This window comes from Schistocerca americana, chromosome 1 (assembly GCF_021461395.2).
Source record: "Schistocerca americana isolate TAMUIC-IGC-003095 chromosome 1, iqSchAmer2.1, whole genome shotgun sequence".
Classification (NCBI taxonomy): domain Eukaryota; kingdom Metazoa; phylum Arthropoda; class Insecta; order Orthoptera; family Acrididae; genus Schistocerca; species Schistocerca americana.
Genome location: NC_060119.1, coordinates 183750841 through 183773535, shown reverse-complemented (window position 1 = coordinate 183773535; position 22695 = coordinate 183750841). Strand labels below are relative to the sequence as shown.

At 44.2% G+C, this 22695-nt stretch overlaps 1 protein-coding gene across 1 annotated transcript in view; it reads right to left on the bottom strand.

The window, feature by feature from the left end:
• LOC124544859 (organic cation transporter protein-like) overlaps positions 1-19465 on the bottom strand; it is a 189997-nt gene extending 170532 nt beyond the window's left edge. Inside the window, exon 1 of the mRNA XM_047124668.1 lies at positions 19361-19465. The gene's annotated coding sequence lies outside the window, so the exon portion shown is untranslated. The remainder of the gene's footprint in view (positions 1-19360) is intronic.
• Between the last annotated feature and the right edge of the window lie 3230 nt (positions 19466-22695).

The following is a 22695-nucleotide window of genomic DNA, read 5'->3' as shown; positions in this document are numbered from 1 at the left end:
ATCTTTCACGATTTGATCCATATACCTCAGTCGTGGTCTTCCTCTTGGTCTTTTTCCCTCGACATATCCCTCTATAATTGTGTTCAGGAGTCCTTTATGTCTTAATAGATGGCCTGTAAATTGCACTTTTCTTTTAACAATGAAACTCCAGAAGCTTCTCTTCTCACCTGCTCTTTCCAGAACCACTTCGTTTGTAACCTTGTCGATCCATTTTATTTCGAGCATGCGTCTATAGCACCACATTTCAAAAGAATTTAGCTTCTGGTCTTCCTCTGTACCGAGAGTCCATGTTTCACACCCATAGCATGCCACACTCCACACATATGATTTCAAAAATCTTTTCCTGATTTCAAGGCTGATGCTCTTAGATGTTAATATGTTTTTCTTCTTGTTAAAAGCAGCCTTTGCTTGAGCTATTCTACTTCTCACTTCTGCCTTGCTCCTTCCATCCCTGGTATTATTACTGCCCAGATAAGTAAATTTATCAACTTGTTCAAGCAGTTCATTGCCTACATGAACTTGGACTTTCACTTGATCTTCTTTGTCGCATGCCATTACTTTTGTTTTTGCTTTATTAATTATCATATTATATTCTTCACCCATAACTTTATCCATTCTATTCAGTAGGACTACAAGATCTCATTCAAATATTAATCGATTTGAGTCTGCGTCATAAAGCTGTTCTTGATTGAAAATGTCAGTTTACGAGTCTAATTCTCTTCGTTTTCGGGAGGTGTCACTGTTTTGTTTCAATATGAAGAAAACAGCGGCTGAGCCTCATCGTATGCTCTCAAGTACGTATGGTAAGGACGCTGCTAGTGAAACAACGTGTCGTGAGTGGTTTCAACGCTTCAAGAACGGTGATTTTAACGTCGTAGACCGGCATAGTGGTGGAAGAGAGATGCAGAATTGGAGCATTTCTGAGTGAAGAATCGCTTCAAACCCAAGAAGAATTGGCACGATTAGTGGGAGTGACACAGTAAGCCATTTCAAGGCGTCTCAAGGCTATGGGCATGATTCAGAAAGAGGGAACTTGGGTCCCGTGTGAGCTGAAACCAAGAGACTTTGAACGGCGTTAGTGTGTTTGTGAACAGTTGGTTCAAATGGCTCTGAGCACTATGGGACTTAACATCTATGGTCATCAGTCCCCTAGAACTTAGAACTACTTAAACCTAACTAACCTAAGGACAGCACACAACACCCAGTCATCACGAGGCTGAGAAAATCCCTGACCCCGCCGGGAATCGAACCCGGGAACCCGGGCGTGGGAAGCGAGTGTGAACAGTTGCTTATGAGGCAAAAACGGAAGGGATTTCTGCATCGCATTGTGACCAGGGACGAGAAATGGGTTCATTACTATAACCCTAAACGCAAAAAATCATGGGGATATCCCGGGCATGCTTCCACGTCGACAGCCAAACCGAATATTCACGGCTCCAAGATCATGCTCTGCATTTGGTGGGACCAGCTCGGCGTCGTGTACTATGAGGTGTTAAAACCAAGTGAAACAATCACAGGTGCTCGTTATCGAACGCAATTAATGCGTCTGAGCAGAGCATTAAAAGACAAACGGCCGCAATACAGCGAGAGGCACGATAAAGTAATTTTGCAGCACGACCACGCTCGACTCCCCGTTGCAAAAGAGGTCAAAACGTACTTGGAAACGTTAAAATGGGAAGTTCTACCCCACCCGCCGTATTCTTCAGACATCAATGTTCAGATCAAAGGCGCATGGCCTGGCTGACCATCACTTCCGATCTCATTAAGAAGTCATAAATTGGATCGATTTGTGGATCGCTTCAAAAGACGAACAATTTTTTGGACGCGGGATTTGTAGACTGCCCGAAAGATGAGAGAAATTAGTGGCCAGCGATGGAAAACAGTTTGAATGATACATGTGTAACCAATTTGTTTCATTAAAGCCTCAAATGTTGGGGGAAAAACGGCGGAAGCAAAGTTGTACACCTTGTAACATCTTTCTTACTTCAACCGTCATGCATTTTTTCCTTCCAAGGTAGCAGAATTCTTGTACTTCGTCTATTATGAGGTTCCCAATTATTATGTTAAATTTGCCGCTAATCTCATCGTTTTACTCTTCATTCCTTTCGCCTTCCTTAAGTTTATTCTCGATCCACACTGCGCACTCAGTAGGACTACACTGCTCATTACATTCAACAGGTCCTGTAATTCTTCCTCACATAGACTGAGGTTAGCCATGTCATTAGTGAATCTTATCATTAATATCCTTTCGCACTGAAAGTGAATCCCATTTTTGAAACTTTCATTCCTTCCCGTCATTGTTTCTTCGATGTAGGAGCGAAAGACAACATCTCTGTCTTAAGCCCTTTTTAATTCGAGCAATTCTTGTTATCTCTCCCCGTCGGAGGTTCGACTCCTCCCTCGGGCATGGGTGTGTGTGTTGTCCTTAGCGTACGTTAGTTTAAAGTTAGATTAAGTAGTGTGTAAGCCTAGGGATCGATGACCTCAGCAGTTTGGTCCCATTGGATTTTACCACAATTTTTTTTTTTCTTGTTAGCTCCTCCTTATTGTTCCCGCTTGGTTCTTGCACTCGATATACGAGTACTTCACCCATCTATCCTTATGTCTTATACCAATTTTTCTGAGAATTTCAAATATCTTGCACAATTTCACGTTGTTGGACGTTTTTTCTGGTTCGCTAAATCCTGTGAACATGCCTTGATTATCCTTTATGTCAACCACATGTCAGATCTGCCTCTCTGACACCTTTACCTTTCTTAACAAACTCATCGTTTGATATAGGTTTTAGATAATTTCATGGGCATTTCTCCTGTATTTGACTGTTATGAACGCGTAAGCGCCTTTGTACTGTTTGAAATTACAAACGCGCAGTGTCATAAGAGATGCTGTGTCGCCTGGAGGCTTGTTTGGACTATCTCTAATTTACAAGATACGCGGGAGATGTTGCGCACTGTCAATCGTGAGGTGACGAGACTCAGTTGCCGGTAGTATGGGCCGATTGGTGCGGTTGCGGTTACATTCTGAGGAAGTGGAACACGTTGATTTACTGATTAATTATTTAAGTTGAAGAAAGAGATTTAAGCATTTTGAGAAGAACATCTCATTATGATTATTTTGATGAGTAATAGAATAGAATTTAACTAATTTCAGATTTTGTACTTTATTGCGGCAGCTTGTAGTTACACATTCTTGGTTCAGGCATCTAGAGACCTCAGTATAGGGAAACATAAACAGCCACGCATAATTTTCGATATGAATTTGGTAGGAGATATAATTATAGAATATTTAATGTCATTTCTATGAGTTGCATTTTCGAAAAGATCTCATTTGATGTTAAACACTACACTCTAGAACTGTTATTTTTCGTGTGTATTGATGTTTGTGAAGCAAAGAAAGATAATTTTTCAATATAGAACCTTTCTAATCAGAAACCTAATTACATTTGATGTTATAATTTATCCCAAGTCATTGTCCCCATTCAAAATCCATGCCAAATTACGAGTTATTATTTCTACTTGTTCAGATTTATTATGAACCAAGTATGTTTCTTTAAAAAAAAAAAAAAAGAGAAAGAGAGAGCGCACTGCACCAAGCGCATCTCAGTGTTCAGCAAATGTGACGCGATTTCAAGCCAAGAGCATGTTTCCATTGTGCAATAAGTAAGCCAAAATTAAATAACGAAAAAAGAGAACACTGAGTTTTTCCAAGGTTAGTTTATCAGCTTAAACGTTTAATGATTAACAGTGTTGAATTCAGACAGTATTCTAGTCCCACCGCCACACCTTCACCTGCCCATGTTAGGCAAAATTTTTCTGCCTGACTCATGTAGTACCAGCACCGTCAGAGGGTGGTACGGGACTACACGTCCCACCGCCACACCTCCAAAGCGAATTTCAGTGACGGAGTCACTGCCCTGTGGAAATTTACTGCCTCACCAACACAGTTAGACCGCACTAGACCGGTGACGCTGTATTGTAACATATCACTCCGGACTACAAGTCCATTTAAAAAAAAAAAGCCATGAACCAGCACTCTTATTCAATGTAAACAACTATATAATTTTCAATAAGATAACTTTCACGTTATCCAAAAGTTATCTAACTTATCATCAAATTTGCTTTACTGTGGCAGCAGCTTCGATACATGAACTGTTAAGCTGTGTGGTAGTTTGCGCATATAAGCGCCTTTCCTGTTTTCGACGTATTGCAGCTTCGATACATGAACTGTTAAAATGTGTGGTAGTTTGCTCATATACCTGACTTTCCTGTCTTCGACATATTATTTTTTTTAAGATGACTTTCACGTTGTCTAACATGCAATTTTTTTCATTTTTATGTTTCTTGGCAGCAGCTTCGATACATGAACTGTTAAGCTGACTGTGTGGTAGTTTGAGCATCGCATATAACTGACTTTCCTGTCTTCGAAAGTGTACGGATAATATTCTTCGGAAAGTCGGATGTTATGTTTCCAGTACTCTAGATCAGTGGTTCCCAACAGGTGGTCCGCGGACCCCCAGGTGTCCGCGAGCTATGCCAGAGGGGTCCGTAAGATGCTATTAGAATAAAAAATTATTATATATATTATTATATATATTTCGTATGATAACAGATTTTTTTGTTTTGACCGCTTCCTACATGAGCAGTTTTAAGCTCAATATTATTTCAATAATGAATATGTCAATGTTTTTTCTAGGTACCAAAAATAGAAAACGTATAAAAAGACTCTTAATTTGGCTTGTTTAGGTACTTGATACTGTGATATGATAGAGTATCAATCATACTCGATGAAGGGGTCCTCGAGAAAATTTTCTTGGGAACCCCTGCCTTAGATACTTCAGATGAGTAATCGTTTGGTCGCAACTTCTCCTAATGATTTCAAAAATTCCAAAGGAAAGTTATCTTTGTATACGAGGGTCATTCAATAATTAAAGAAACAAAATGGTCTGGGGAAAAAACTGTTATAGGGCAAGTCTGGTGCTTTTATGGCTTTAATTTGGCATCACTGGGATGAGCCGTGATCAGCTGATACATCAACATTGTTTTGTTTGTTTGTTGTTGTGGTCTTCAGTCCAGAGATTGGTTAGCTGCAGCTCTCCATACTACTCTATCCTGTGCAAGCTTCTTCATCTCCCAGTACCTACTGCAACCTACATCCTAACCTCAAAAATACACGCCGCGCGGTCTAAGGCGTCTTGTCGAGTCCTCCTTCGGTCGTGGGTGAGTGTGTTGTCTTTACCGTAAGTTAGTTTAAGTTAGATTAAGTAGTGTGCAAGCCTAGGGACCGATGACCTCAGCAGTTTGGTCCCATAGAACTTACCACAAATTTCCAATTTTTTTTCAAAAATACATTTGAAGATGGCGAGTTCACTTGAATCCTCCACATTACTTGAACAACGTTCTGCTATTCGTTTTTTACATGCTGAAGGCGAGAAACCAGTCAATATATACTGTAGAATGTCTAATATTTATGGTGAAGCTTGTATGAATCGTGCCAATTTTTACAAGTGAATAGAGCAGTTCAAAAATGGTCGCGACTCAGTGACTGACGAACACCGTTCTGGCCGACCAGTTCCCTTTTCAACTCCCTCACTTGAAAGTCGAATTGATGACATTATTCGTGCTGACCGCCGTGTGATTGTGGAAATGATAGTTGATAAGGTTCAAGTTAGTACTGGTATAGTTCATAACACTATCTGTAACAGGCTGAAGTACCGTAAAACATGTGCAGAATGGGTCCCAAAGGACTTGGCGCGGCTACACAAGGAAACAAGGTTGATAGTGTGCACAGAGCTAGAGGAACATTATGAAAGAGAAGGTGAGCAGTTCCTCAACAAAATTTTAACTTGCGATGAAACTTGGGTGCGCTATTATGAGCCAGAATCAAAAAAAGCATGGAGTGGAAGCACACCAACTCACCTGTAAAGAAAAAATTCAAAACCCAAGCATCAATAGGAAAAGTCACGTTGACGGTGTTTCGGGATGCCGAAGGTCCAGTTTTTTGTGATCATCTGGAAGAGCAGCGTACAGTGAACAACAGCCAATACTACTCGGATTTGCTTTTAAACAATGTGAAGCTAGCCATGAGAGAGAGACGTCGTGGATTGGAGAGGTGTGATTCTGCTGCAAGACAAAGCACGTCCTCATATTGCTCAACTAACACGTGCAGCCATCGACAAAAATGGGCTGGGAAGTATTGCCTCATCCCCCTTACAGCCCTGATTTAGCACCTAGTGATTTCCATTTGTTTGGTGCACTGAAGAAGGCATTACGTGGGAAGAGGTTCCAGGACAACGACAACGTGAAAAAGTTTGTGGGAAATTGGTTCAAACATCAGAGAAAGAGTTCTTTGCAGACGGAACAAGAAAGCTTGTAGCCCATGGGACAAATGCATAAATGTGTAAGGGGATTATGTTGAAATGTAGAAAAAGTATTGTTTTGTAAAAATAAACGCTTTTTTCTCCTGACCAATTTGTCTCTTTAATTATTGAATGACCCTCGTACATCCCGCCTTCTTTAATAGCAAGTCATCCATAGCTTTGTTTAACTATTACTCTAATACTTGACTCGCTATGTCTTTCATACTGACATTCATTTCTTCCTCCAGCAAGTCAGCAGATAGTTCCGCACCCTACGTACTCTTTGCACATATGCGCTACCTCCTCTGCGTTTAACAGTGGCATTCATTTTACACTCTTAATTTTGACCTCTTTGCTTTTAATTTCACCAAAACTTAATTTGACTTTTCTGTTTGCTGAATCTGCTCTTCTGACCACAACTTCCTTCTCGATTTCTTTCCATTTTCCTTCATCCCTTAGCTTTAGCTTCCCTGCACTTCATACCGATTTCGTTTTTAAGTAACTATTGCTGTATGTTTTCTTTTCTTGACCACTTTTATATTTCGTTCTTTTGGTTTTTTACCGAAAGTTTTTCACAGGTACCTATATTTGACAGTTCAACTCATGTGATTCCCTTTCCCTTTTTGCGGATGTTCGTTCCTCTTCAAGTGAACTGTCTACTGTGGCGTTCATATTCATAGTATTTACAGACTAACTTCTAATGTTCATCGCAATTCCTCAATACTTTTGTATCCGACGACTTTACACATTGATTTTTCCTGTCAATTTTGTAGAAATTCATGACCGAGCGGTTCTAGGCGCTTCAGTCTGGAACTTCGGCTCACAGCTCCCGGTAGCCTCCGGTTACCCAACGCCCCCAACGTGATTCTCACGTTATTTTAGGGACTCTGGGGCAGTACCAGGGCTCCTTCACGGGACCACGCCCGCGTGCTGCAGTCCATTCTTCTTCCACACCTCCTTTAGGTGCCGCGCTTGCACCAACAGCGCATGTTAGTATAACGTAGGGAACTCCCACTTCAATAGGGAACAAGATACACAAAAATGGCTCTGAGCACTATGGGACTTAACATCTATGGTCATCAGTCCCCTAGAACTTAGAACTACTTAAACCTAACTAACCTAAGGACAGCACACAACACCCAGCCATCACGAGGCAGAGAAAATCCCTGACCCCGCCGGGATTCGAACCCGGGAACCCGGGCGTGGGAAGCGAGAACGCTACCGCCTGACCACGAGATGCGGGCACAAGATACACTTTTCTCGCCTATCGAGAAAAGCAAAATTGTCGTTTCCCCCTCCCCACCTAATAAATAATCCTAAGTACGAGATGGCGGACGCTGCTAGCGCTTCCCGCAGCAAGACTGCAACACACGAGGCGCGAGGATCGACTGCACCCGCCGAAACTCGTTCCCGGCCCGCTACCGAAGGCAAGGGAGCGGCTGGCGACGTTCGACAGCTTGGCGCGAAAGCGCAAAAGCAGCTCGAGTCGCGCCGGCTAATCACCGAACTTTTCGGGGCGGACGTCTCACCAACCAAAACAGCAACACTCAACATAACATTGCACTCCCCTGTTACTGGACAGTCATGCACCATTGTCCCACCGACGCAGCAGCCTCAAGGGATCGAGGGGGAAGCAGACACAAAAAACCAGTACACAGAGCCCTGGCAGGTGGAGGGCCCTAAACGCAAACCCTGAAAAACACCAGCACAAACAAGTGAGCAACCAAACTCGCTAGGCAACCGAAAGGCGCTGTTGCCTACACCTACTAGCTCATCTCAGGCTAGCAACAATAATAACACGAAACAAAACGCAAACACGGCTGTGGTGAACAACAACAAAGCACACAAAGCCGCAGCGGTGCCCACACAACACAAGACTGGTTTCCCCGCAGTCGTTATACAAAACTATGGGAACCTTAGTGCCCTTAACACTGCATTCGCGGAAAGGCACATCAACAGTACACTACACGCAAAGTGCTCGGGGGATAGGGCCTCACTGTACGTTGCCACATACAACTAATATAAAGATCTTCTGACCCTCCTCAAAGATCGGAAGATCGAACACTACACGTACAGAACGCTGGACGAGAGAATCCAGCAGTACGTGATCAAGGGAGTGGATCCCAGTACTCCCCACGAGACAATACAGGCGGCGCTCTGTTATCTGGGATTCGACTGTAAAAGCGCCTCCCGGATGACGGGGTTCCGCACACACGCACCGCTACCACACTACACGGTTGAGTTAGCCGACACGGCTGATTCCCGCGCCATCCTGCAGATAAAGAGGTTTCTGCGGATGGACGTACGTGTAAACATTACGAACCACCCAATGTCCCCCAACAATGTAACAACTGCCAGCGATTCGGCCACTCGGCCCTCCGCTGTGGCCTGGCAACGCGTTGCCGCGGATGTGCTGGCAATCACAGATCCGACACCTGCACACAAACACAGCCAAACCAGCGACGCTGTGCCAACTGCAGTGGGCCCCATGCGGCCAACTTCAGGCAGTAAAGAGCATACAAACAGGCGCTGAAGCGTAAACAAGAGAAGAACAGGGTGCAGTATGACACTCCACGCCCAAGGCCAGCGTCAAACCCAGTAAGGAACGGCGTAACGTTTGCCACGGTTGCACACCCTGGCGGAACGGCACAGGCAGCGGAACCTCAGCGCCCTTCACATACACACGAAACAACCGCTGCAACAGCCACACAACAGCCACAGACAACACCTGAAAACCAACAAGCATCGGTACCAACACCTATGCCCCCAAACAACACGACCCCACTCCCGGAAGTCACGTGCTGCGAAGAAACGCGCGCTATACAGGGAAACACACCCACACAAGAACCCCCAGAACCCCAACTCCGTACACGTAAACACAGGGCGGGGAACACCAAATCACCACAACAGGCCACCCAGCAACAACAGACCAATAACACACAGGAAAACAGTCAACAAGACATCGAGACTGTAACCCACACTACCATCCCCCTCACCACAGAAGTAGCACAGGCGCCACAACCTCTGTCACAAAACATAAACAGAAATACCACTCCTTACAACACACCAATACCAGCACAAGCGGCCGCTAACTCTACAACAGCACCTCAGACTGCCACACCCAACGCCTACACACCACCTGGGGGAATACTGGAAACACTATTCCCTCGACACACGACCGTTCAAATCCTTGCCAAGGTGCTGACGACCGTCACTACACTCATCACCCAGCTCATGAGCGCCGAATCCGGGCAATACTGGGCTGTCATACACACTGTCATCACAACACTCTTTCACACTCTTACGTGAATAACATACCACACCCGGCCCGTAACGCAAACCCGCACACACTATCACAGATCCTGTTCTGGAATGCAGACTCGATCCACAACAAAAGGGCATAATTTGGCGCGTTCGTGGAGCGCAAGGGAATCCTTGTCGCGCTACTGAGCGAGACTAAGCTTAAACCGCACAAACAATTAAACTTTCCTGGCTACTGCGTCTATCGTGCCGACCGACCGGGCGACGCCGTGGCAGGTGGAAGTGCAGTCGTCATACACAAAGACATTGAGCACACAAACATAGAGCTCCCTGAACTGGAACAAACCGAGGCTACGGCCGTCAGAGTCGAGCTCAACGGAGCCTACCGTGGTGTAACCGCCAGACACCACACTTGCTAGGTGGTAGCCTTTAAATCGGCCGCGGTCCGTTAGTATACGTCGGACCCGCGTGTCGCCACTATCAGTGATTGCAGACCGAGCGCCGCCACACGGCAGGTCTAGAGAGACTCCCTAGCACTCGCCCCAGTTGTACAGCCGACTTTGGTAGCGATGGTTCGCTGACTACATACGCTCATTTGCAGAGACGACAGTTTAGCATAGCCTTCAGCTACGTCATTTGCTACGACCTAGCAAGGCGCCATATTCTTCAAGAATGTATTCTGAACTGATAATATTGTGAATCATGTACCGTCAAGAACGACGTTCATCATTAATGGATTAAATTTAAGTATCAAACTAATTACGTCCGCTTTCTGAATTCTAATTCCTTGTCATGTTCCAGACCTCACGTCAGTATAGTTCTTCCCTCCTCACGCCAGCCTGCGTGAGCTAAAACGCGTGCATTTCGGCCTCCACTAGTAACACGGTGTTGGCTCTTCTGCCAACACAACACCTACACCACACTGATATCGGTATACAACAGTCCTGTAGGCATTTCAACACGAGATATCAGCACACTACTCAACGTCTCACCGCGAGTAATAGTCGCTGGAGATCTGAACGCAAAACACCCAGAATGGAATTCACCCATAGAAATCCCAACGGCAAAAAACTGTACGAACATTCGCTAGGCAGAAACTACATTATACTAGCGCCGACTGAACCGACGCACATTCCCTATCAGAGGGGACACAAGCCAGACGTGTTAGACATGGCCCTCATCAAGGGCATTACATCGACACTCAACGCTGCCGTTGAAAACGATCTACCCTCAAACCACCAACCTGTAATACTATACATTGAGGAAACACTGCAGCACATGGAACAATGCAAGATGTTGGACTACGGGCGTGCGAATTGGACATTGTTCAAGGAAACGCTCGATAGTCACATCCCACCCATACACGAGATTAACGAAACAGCACAATTTGACGAGGCAGTAGAAACCCTCACTAACGCCGTCCAGGACGCAATGGCGGGCACCATACCTGATCGCACCTCACAACAACACAGTGCGGCCCTGCCGCAGGAAATCCTGGGCCTAATCTCAATGAGGAATCGCCTCAGGAGACAATGGCAGCGCACCAGGCGTCAGTACTACAAACAGCACATTAACAGGCCACAGGGCATCATACACGATAAAATACATAGAACACTACAGTGGAACCAAAAAATCGAAGGGCTGGACACCACGCGACCTGGCGTGTGGCAACTAGCCCGACACTTCACCAGGGAGAAAATATATACCACAACGCTTCAAGGGCTTGACGGACCTGCATACTCAGCGGAAGAGAAAGCAGAACTAATGCTCGCACACTCGCAGTGTCATTCACACCGAACCTGGTACCATCAGATCCAGTGTTTACACTTGCTACTGACCAGGAGATTACACGCATTCTAGCCCAACCATCGCGCGACGACATTCGACATGCTAGCTCAGCCGAAGTCTCCTGGGCTATAATGCATTCCGCTGCTAGGAAAGCCCCTGGTCATGATGGCATTCAAAAACCGTGTCCTCCAGGAGTTCACGGATAAAGCTACTGAGTACCTAACACACATAACGAATGCCATACTAAAACACCAACACTTCCCCGCCTTTTGGAAGACGGCCAAGGTCCTGATGTTCAGGAAGCCGGGGAAAGACCACAGCCTCCCACAAAATTACCGACCCATCAGCCTTCTGAGCTCGTTCAGTAAGATTGTTGAGAAGGTGATTCGCAAACGCATCACTAAGCACTGCATAACAAATGACATCCTGAGACCGGAGCAATTCGGCTTCAGGAATCACCACTCCACAACACAACTATTACGGGTCGTTGAACATATAACACATGGCTTCAACATAAACAAAGCTACAGAGGCGGTGTTCCTGGACATCGAAAAGGCTTTCGACAGTCTATGGCACAACGGCCTCATCCGCAAACTCAGCGACGCGGGATTCCGCGACGGGCTGGTGCGTCTAATACACTCATACCTCACAGACAGGAGTTTCAACACTGACGTGCAGGGAAAACAATCAACACGACACAGTATACATGCGGGAGTACCCCAGGGAAGCATCTTAGGGCCCCTACTATTTAGCCTCGACATAAACGATCTCCCAACCATACACAACACAGCGATGCAATCTACGCGGATGACACAGCCATCCTCGCGCAAGATTGGTAACTATCAAATATTACGTTACGCTTACAGACTGCACTCAGAGTGGCTGAGCCTTGGTTGGAGAAATGGCGTATTAGAGTAAACGTCGACAAGTGCGAAGCCGTTCTGTTCACTAGAAGACCGAAGCAACTGCGCAAACACCGATACTGCAGACCAATAACTCTACATGCACGCCCAATACGTTTCCGTGAGAAAGTCAAATACCTCGGTGTCTGGCTGGACCAGAAATTACTGTGGGGGGACCACATACAGCACATGACTAACCGAGCTAGCGCGAGGCTCAAACAGCTCTACCCTATGCTCAACAGGCGTAGAACACTGAACAGAAGGGTGTCGAGCTCCATGTACATGACACTTATTCGATCCCTGATGACGTACGCAGCTCCTGTCTGGGGATACGCCGGCGCCATCTGCAGCTCATACAAAACAAAGCACTCAAAATCATAAGCAATGCTCCACGATACACACGCATCGCGGACCTTCACCGCGAATACCGACTTGGGACTCTCACGGGGGTAACCCACAAACTCACCACAAGACTATACAGAAACTCCAGACATTCGCAGGACCCGTTTATTCTGAATCTGGGGAACTACGACCACAAGCATAGATAGAAACGTAAAAGACCAAAAGACATACTTGTAAGGACCTAACATCTATGACCAAGCACACGCAAACACAACGGTACAGGCGAACCCCTGTTAATCAGACGCCATTACTGGATATCCAGCTGGAATACACTGCCGAATAACTGGCACCGCGCAGGGAAGCCGTACCGTACTGCATGCAGACAAGCTCCACACCCCCCCCCCCCATACAGTGAGATGACCTATGGCCGATCTCCCACTACTATATAACGATCTTGATTGTTCCAGGAATGTAGCGGCTGCAGCAACTGGGATACATCGCCATGGCTTGCCACGGTAATTATGCATGATACCCATACTAACAAATCCAACCTTGCATGAACTATCGCAGCTAGTAAGCCACTACTGCTCTTACTACCCATCCCACTGTCGCAGAGGTTTTTTTCCCATGGCACGAGCCTTGCCACTTTTTTCCCTCTGCTCGTCAAATCGCTACCCTCACTCGCGTTTCGTCCACTATCTATCACCTGATGGACCGTGTTAATGCGTAGCCTTACCCAGACGCACGGACAACATCACAGCCCAGCTTCCTGTGATCCACTTACTAGACGGAGAACTCTTGGTTTGGTCACCACGTTGGTGCGGGCGTGGAGGGGCCCCATCTCTATTTAAAAAAAGAGAGCCTTTTTTTGTAGAAATTCAGCCTTCTCTTCGTCATTACGAAATTGTGATCTGTGCCCGTATCTGCTCGCGGGTAGTCCTACAATGCAGTAACTGATTTGGGGGATGACTTTCTCACTATGATGTAATCTAGCTGCTATCGTTCCGTGTTTCCATCCTTTTCCAAGTTTACCTCCTTCTTTATGAAAAGCGCATTTGGCATAAATAGCTAAAATGTATCGCGTAACTCTTTGTCCTCTTTCATTACTACTACCGAGCTCGTATTCTCCCCTAACTGTGTCATTTATTCCCCTACACAAGCCACTGTACAGCGCATGTCGGGGTTACATTGTACTACAGCTAGTTATTTCATTTCCTATTCCATCCGCAAATGCAGCAACGGAATAATGATTGTGTGCATGTCTCTGTACGAGCCATAGTCTCCCTTAATTTGTCATTAAGCGCGATGTTAATAATAAATAATGACATCGGATTAAATAATAATGTCGTGCGATGTTAGAGATTATATGTCCTGATAAGGGAGGAACGAGAAGGTTCTCCGCAGAATCGGCGATGAAAGGAATATATGGAAAACACTGACAAGAAGGTGGGACAGGTTTGAAGGACATCTGTTAAGACATCACGGAGTACCTTCCATGGCAATGCAGGGAGCTGTAGAGAAAGACAGAGACTGGGATAAATCCAGCAAGTAACTGAGGACGTAGGTTGCAACTGCTACTCTGAGATAAAGAGGTCGGTGCAGTAGAGGAATTCGTGACGGGCCACTCAAACCAGGCAAAAGATATTACTAAAAAAAAATTCTGGTACTAATCGGACCGAAAGTGTTAAATTTTGGCGAGAACTGGTGTATCCTGCGTGGCAAGGCCATTGAGATGAATGTTGGAGTAGTGTTTTCATTCTGCAGTCAGTGGCAAATCCTAGTTCTCTAATCATCCTCTGTAGTGTCTGCTATTAAGATAAGTCTTTTGTTGGTAATTTCCAAGAATGATTGCCTATCGAAGTCGTGGGGTATAAACGATACATATAGAATGTACGATCCTAAATGGACCACACGACTCTGGTGGCGGGCGTTATGAGTCTGTTTACGGTGGTCACTACAGCAATGACAAAAGAAGACCGTTACAAAAATACTTGTAATTAATAAGGAGGTGACTTACCTTACTCGTCATCGATGTTGTCGTCATGTGAAAGTCCAAGTGATGTGTACGCTACGCGAACAACTCCCTTTTTTCCATTAATTCGCAGAAGTGTGTAACTTATTGCAACTAAGGGAACGACGGAAAACAGTAAAAATGACGATCACAAATAATTGATCATAACGGCCGTCACCAGAGTCGCATGATCGATATGTATCGTATGGACCCCGCGACTTCGATAGGCAATCATTCTTGGAAATTGTTTTGTTTTGCAAGGATTCCCTTCTAAGCTCGAGGCTCTTTTCCGTAATACAGTCGTACTGATCGAAACGACAGGTAACGAATGTAAAGGTACGTTTGTGATTTTTTTTATGTCTTCCTTTAATCCGTATTGATGGTGGACGCAGACACTCGAGGAGAACTCAAGACTGAGTTGCACAACTGTTCTGTACGCGAGCTGTATGTCTTTTTTTTTTTTTTTTAATCAATTGTAAATGGGCTGCTTCTTTGTTGGCAGCGCTGTGTAGCGCTTTGCGTTGGATCTCAGACTGCGCTTTCTTTGTAAGAGACTCTGTGGCTGGTTGGACTCGTTGGATGTTATTCGCCAGTAGTGTTGGGCAGTTGGAAGTTAGTCTCCAGCAGTGACGGAAGTACTGTTGGGCAGTTGGAGATGAACAGACAGCAGTGATGGATGTTAGATGTGAGAAGTTAGCATTGATGGAGGGTAGAGGTCTGAAGTGTTAGCGTGGGCTAACGACCTGTACATGCTCGACTTGGAGATGTCAATGACGATTCATATTCGTGTCTGAACTGGATGTCACATTTTAAAGGTAGAAAATACATTATTTGGTTTGCAACAAAATCTTTCCTTTGCTAGCGATATGCCTATTAGTAGTTAGTGGCTTTAGTAGTTAGAATCTTTTATTTAGCTGGCAATATTGACGCTCGCTGTATTGCAGCAGTTCGCGTAATGAAGATTTTAGTGAGGTAAGTGCTTAATGAAATGTATAGGTTATTGTTAGGATTTCTTTTTAGTCAAGGCCATTCTTTTGAATTAATTATTTGAAGCCGGGTTGTAATTTTTTTGAGCAGTCAGATTGCGTTGCGCTAGAATACAAGTATTGTGGGCTCAGTGTTGACATGATCAGAAAAATTAAAGAGAAAGTAGGCTCTGTACATCTGTTTTACTCAGCTGTTTCAGAATCAAATAACGTAGAAGTTTCATCTTCTCAGTCATTCAGCAATTTAAGTACAGACACACACATTTAAATAAAGAAGTTTCACAATAAATAAACAAAGACAAAGCACTAACTTAAATTAAAATTTCAATATGGCAAATCAGTGTCGTCAATATAAAATCTGTGCCACATATACAAACTGAAGGCTAAACATGTAACATGTATGGTACATCTCGAGTCTCATCTGGCTTCATACTGCCTTCTCCCACTGAGCCATCTTCTTTTTATCTTTGGTTTGTGTCGTCATCTTTCAAACTTATGGCGAGCTGCAGGTCATAATAATTACATGACTCTAACCGCAATTATTAGCCAGTGTATTGTTAATTTAGGCTACAGCCCAATGTGCTGTATGCGTCAGTGATTCGTGCCGTTTCTTTATAGATGCAAATTATGTCTAGAATGTTTTGATTGAAAAGGTTGGACATGAAAGTGGTATCGCTAGGAAGAAAATAAAAGAAAAATTTCCGTAATACCACCATGAAATATTATCCCCATGCATATCAAACGATAGCTTTTGACCTATGGGATATGAACCTGGAATTACGTAGGCTACGTATCTATATGAAGACTGGTCTATGTGTTTAAGTATAGGAAGCTAGGAGTATGAACCCAAGTAGTACGACCTCACGCTTCGGCTTAGGCAGAACCCTTAACTTCAAACAGATATTTCTAAAAAGTCTCTAAAACCAAGTCTTAGCTTTGATGTGACTAGCTCACGGAATCTATTCTTCTCAAAACCTATTACTTCATTGCACCTTAAACACAGGGCTACAAATAAATTTTGGGAATGATAGGCATAATTTATAGAAACAAAACCCAATCACTACCAACTAAGCCGGCCGGAGTGGCCGTGCGGTTCTAGGCGCTACAGTCTGGAGCCGAGCGACCGCTACGGTCGCAGGTTCGAATCCTGCCTCGGGCATGGATGTGTGTGATGTCCTTAGGTTAGTTAGGTTTAATTAGTTCTAAGTTCTAGGCGACTGATGACCTCAGAAGTTAAGTCGCATAGTGCTCAGAGCCATTTGAACCATTTGAACTACCAACTAACTAACAGGTGAAAATTTTGGCTAGATACAATATTATGCAAAAATACTTTTAATCAGAAGCAATCGAAAGATATCGATCGAATGTTTGATGTCGGTGTAGACGATAAACAGCCGTGAGTCAGTGACGGACTATATCACAAGTCTTCAGGTGATGTGCAAGGTGCATCTGAAGATGCTAATTAGAATGACTTATGGACGCCATGAGAAGACTATGGAACACTTCTGTACAAAACACTTTCAGTCATATTTTACCTGAACGTTGGCACAATTTTACACCGGATTAACCAGAAACGGTTCAATTCTTGATGATTATGTGGTACAGCTTTGTAAATTGTCAGGAAACATACCAGAATGCCGCCGTCCTGTTACCTCGATGAAGCAGTATCTGGAATCTACGTGACCCTACGATGTGGCGCTGAGGACTCGTCCCGATTTACGTTTTCAGCGATTTCCCTAAATCACATGAGGCAAATTCCAGGCTTAAAGGGCCCGGCTGATTTCCTTCCTCTTCCTGTCCGAATGCGATCTTGTGATCCGTATCTAATGACATCGCCGTCGACGGACGTTAAACCCTGATCTTCACTTCTCTCGAAATTACATAACATTCAGTGATTCGCAATAAATACCTTCCAATAACTTAATTTCTAAGAGAAATAATAACAAGAACGCAACCCCAGTAAGGAGCTGGTTTCTGTCTTACAGAAGCAGTGTGGCATCTCGCGTGTCGTGTAACTCATGAAAGATGGTCAGTGTCTTCAGGATGATCTCTGTTCATGACTAAACCCTTCTTCCTCCCAGATTATGGCACAGCTTAGTCCATCTCCATCGCATGGAGGTGAAAGACGCAACAAATACGAAAACGGCGAACGCAAGAAGACCGCGTAGATGCTGTAAAGGTCAGTGTCGCTTAACCTCGATATATCGTTGTGACATTTACTTTTCTATATTTATTTCAGTTATCTTCCAATACGAGATAAAAACTGGTAAGAAAGCGTCATAAAAGTGACGTAGTTGTGATAAGAGCTGCGGTCAATAACTGTCGCTACTTCTTTAACAGGTCCCGCGCGTTTCGAGTGCTGTGCTACATCTTCAGGTGGCAAGTCGTGATTGTGATCAGTACTGAGGAACTTTGTCTTCCGTATTTCTATCAGAAGCATTTCATTTCTTCAACTCAGACAGTGAGAATTTCCTTAAATTATGTAAGTCATAAAATCTTGTAATAACTGCAAGACCGACACCGCCGATTACAAACCAATCTTTGGGTCTTTTTTAAGGAAAAACTGTAAAGGTGTATATAATAATTTTCCTGTCTCACTCTCTGAAACGATTAAGTGGACGTCCTGGAAGCTTGCTACTGCATTGACACGAAACCAAACATCGGCTATTACTGCTATAATCTCCAGAGTTTTCTTTCTTCCGTAGTGTCCGAGTGGTGGCAAATGCAGAGGAACAAGAATTTTATTGCATATCTGTGTTATGTTGCGCCTTATCTGTGAATTTTTGAAAAGCAGTTATGCATATGACAGATTTCTCATTCACATGGAAGCAGCATCGAACCCTCGACTATCGGTTAAGTGTAATAACGCCTTCTTTGAGGTTCTCAAAAGTGTTTGTGTAACGACGTTTGGCCATTGTATTCCTCTATTACTATCTACATCTGCATCAAATTTCATAGTCTCACATCTCTATGAAGTGTACGGCAAGGGACATCTAGTTGTGTGTTCTCACGTTCCATTAGTGCGTGGAACGAGTGACAAGTAACAGTTTAAATGCCTCTGCTGTTGTAGTTAGTCTAATTTTGGATTCGTGGTCCCTACGGTAGTGATAGGTAGGGGGTTCTATAATAGTCCTAGATTCTCCACTTAATACTGGTCCTTGGAACTTCGTAAGAAGGCTTTCGCGGTATGGTTAACATCTTTCCATACTAATATCATGATGCAGAATCTCAACAACCATAGGTAAAAAAATTGTAAAGAAGCGTGTACCTGAGGCATCTGATTTAGCTAACAGCTAATACCGCTTTTCATCGATGTCAATTAAAGAATCATGCACAAACACAAACGTGTGTATATACAGTTGTGCTTAAAATAAAGCCTCGGACAAATAGTATATTATTTATAAGTTTCCGACATATGAATCGATCGAGCAAGCATAAAAGAGCTAATAAAACACACACACACACACACACACACACACACACACACACACACACACACACACACACACACACACACCTCTGTTTGATAACATGGAAGACGCCAAGTGCATAGAAGCCCTGCAGATTACCTCGCAGCAAAAGCCGCGTGGCCGAAGCTGTCACAGAATTCGGATAAAAATACGCCCTGCCAGTTAAAAAAGTGTTACAGCATGCATGTCTGCCGCCCTAATTACACATAACACTTTCTTACAAGCAGTTTGGCAAGCCTACTTACCAATGTTGTACATAAAGATATTCCGCCGCGTCAACGCCGCCAGTTCCGACTGCAGCCGGATGATGTGGAACGGCGAACCGCGACAGCGGTGCAGTGCTGCCAACACTGCGCAAAGAAAGCAGCTTTCAGTGGGCGTTGATACTCCACGGAGAAACAATGTTATGTTACCATAGTACACTGTTATAAAATACATGTAAATGCTTGTTCATTTCAAAATCTTCGTTATGCTAGACTTTGAAAAGTTAGAAACGGTTTTCCTCAAACTGAATAAAAATTGAAGATAGTGCTGCGGGTATTTGTAGTATGTCTGCCATGACAAGCATAAGAGCATCATGGTTGTGAAGAATGGAGGGAAAAAGGAAAGTAGGAATTTGACGTGACATGTATTGTAGCTGTACGATTAGACATCGTGCTATTTTTCCAGACAGCAGGCGGCCACCGAAGTACCGAATTCTACAATACTTGCCTCATTATTGGTTTAAAAGTGTTTTAAGCGCGACACGAAGCGATTGTTTGATTGCCAGAACAACTGCTTTCATACTTGCAAACTGCTATACTTTCAAGGCCGTGGAAGCGAACTAAAAGTTCCTTTTCTTATCTACTCCCTTACTGATGTTTACTAGTTTACTAATATCGACGATAAATATGATGAAACTTTTTTTTTGCGATTGCGAGCAGCTGTTATACATTTCACGAAGTGCATCACGTGCAGTTGTCTATAGTGATTTTAATACTACAATCGCTTTCGATAGATTTGGAGCGAAGTCGACGATCTTCCTCATCTCAAAGACGTTCCATGGGTTTCAGTTCGGGACTTTTGGCAGACCAGTCCATTTCAGAAATGTTATTGTCCATAAACCACTTCTTCCCATATACTGCTTTATGACAGGCTGTATTGTTATGGTGATGCAAATAATCATTGTCTCCGAGCTCTTCCCCTAGTGTACGCTGTACACTATCCTATAAAACACACTACACGACGCTGTTCACAAATTTAGTAAACATGGGACATGTCGATACCAGGGCACAAAGTCCTTGCGAATTTCATTCCGTGTACTCAGTTGAACAGTAACTATACTTCCCAGACAGGCGCTTGAAGAATACACGTGGCGTATTTTTTAAGCAATTACCGTTTTGAAATTTAAAAAAAGACATGCTAAGATATCTCAATAATTTTATTTTTATATGAAAGCCTATACCTTAATTTACTTTTCTACATAATTTCCGTCAATATTGAGGCACTTGTCATAACGCTGTACCAGTTTTTGAACACCCTCCTCATAGAAGTCTACCGCTTGACTTGTTAACCACTGCATCACCACCGTTTTGACTTCGTCTTCGTCTTGAAGACGCTGACCGCCCAGGTGTTTCTTCGAGTGCAGGAACAGATGGTAGCCACTGGGCGCAAGATCGGGGCTGTACGGAAGATGATCTAGAGTTTCCCACCGAAAAGATGGGATGAGATGTTTGGTCTGATTCGCCACATGCGGACGGGCATTGTCTTGCAGCAAAATGATGGCCTTGCTCAACTTCCAAGGACTGTTGCTTTGATTCTGGTGTGACGTAGGCCACCCATGTTTCATCGCCCGTAACAGTTTGGCTTAAGAAATCATCACCGTCGTTATGGTACCTCTCAAGGAAAGTCAATGCACTGTCTAAACGTTTGGTTTTGTGCACATCCGTCAACATTTTCGGCACACAACGTGCGCATAATTTTCGGTAATTCAAGTGCTCGGTCACAATGCCATACAAAACACTACGAGACACATTAGGAAAGTCATCCCGCAAGGAGGAAATCGTAAAGCGTCTGTTTTCTCTCACCTTATTGTCCACTTCCTGCACCAAACTTCCATGAACGATGCATATTGTGCGGCCATATTTAAATGCTCTCACCCACTCTCTTACCATTCCATCACTCATAATGTTTTCTCCGTAAGCTGCACAGATCTCACGATGAATATCGATCGCTTTTAGGCCTTTAGCACTAAGAAATCTTATAACAGGCCGTACTTCACAGTCGGCGGGACTCACGATTATCGGAGGCATCTTAAACACTCAGTACACAACGTAAACAAGGAAGAATCAGACTGTAATGGCGTCAGAGCGTAGATTAAGGTACTGGCTTCATGTAAAAATAAAATTATTGATATATCTTAGCACGTCTTATTTTATTTGGAAAACGGTACTTACTTCAAAACATGCGTCGTACGCAAATGTCAGCAGTTGAGAGAGGACGTGTAGCTGAGCTCAGTGAATCCAATTGAAAAAAACAGCGAATCCCTCGACATTTCGATACGAGCGATGCCACTCTTCGATGATGTTGGCAAGAATGTGTGACCTATGACCGAACGAACACATCTTCAAGACGCAAGCGGTTGACTTAGACTACAGAATGTCAGGACCGAGAAATCACGGGTTCTCAGAGCCCCGAATTTATCGTTATCTACGATCCGACATGCAACTGGTGCTCCATTGACCCCAAGGACCATTGATAGGCGGCTCACAGAAAGGCGGTTGAGCTCAGGGCGCCCCAAGCGCTATCATTGACCGCTGTCCACCAATAAGCCCATTTGCGGTTGTGTCGGACCCATTCGGCCTGGAATTTCATTGACTGAAGTAGAAGTGTCTTCAGTGATGAGCCCCGATGGCCACCGAACACGTGCCTGCAGACGTCCAGACAGCAGTGAGATACCAACCTGACTATCGCCCGCCATACGAACCGATAATCAGGAGTGATGACCTGAGGCGCCTTTTCATTTCCCCTCTGGCAATATCCGCGGCACCCTTACAGCACAGCGGTACTTCGACGATACTCTACGCACTGTTTTGTTGCCCTTCATGGCAAGCCATCCTGGGCTTACATTTCAGCAAGATAATGTCCGCCCGCGCCCAGCGAGAGTTTGTACTACTTGACTCCGTGTTGCCAACCGCTACCTTGGCCAGTAAGGTCGACGGATCTCTCCCCAATTGAGAACGGCTGGAGCATTATAGGTAGGGCCCGCCAACAAACTCGGGATTTTGACAATCTAACACGCCAGTTGGACAGAATTTGGCACGATATCCCTCAGGACAACATCCAACAACTCTGTCAATCAATGCCAAGACGAATAACTAATTTGGAAAATATTTCGAGTAGATTTCCCGACCATGTTATAGTTCTGGGTGGAGATATTAATTTACCGGATATAGACTGGGAGACTCAAACGTTTATAACGGGTGGCAATGACAAAGAATCGCGTGAAATTTTTTTATGTGCATTATCCGAAAACTACCTTGAGCAGTTAAACAGAGAACCGAATCGTGGCGATAACATATTAGACCTTCTGGTGACAAAC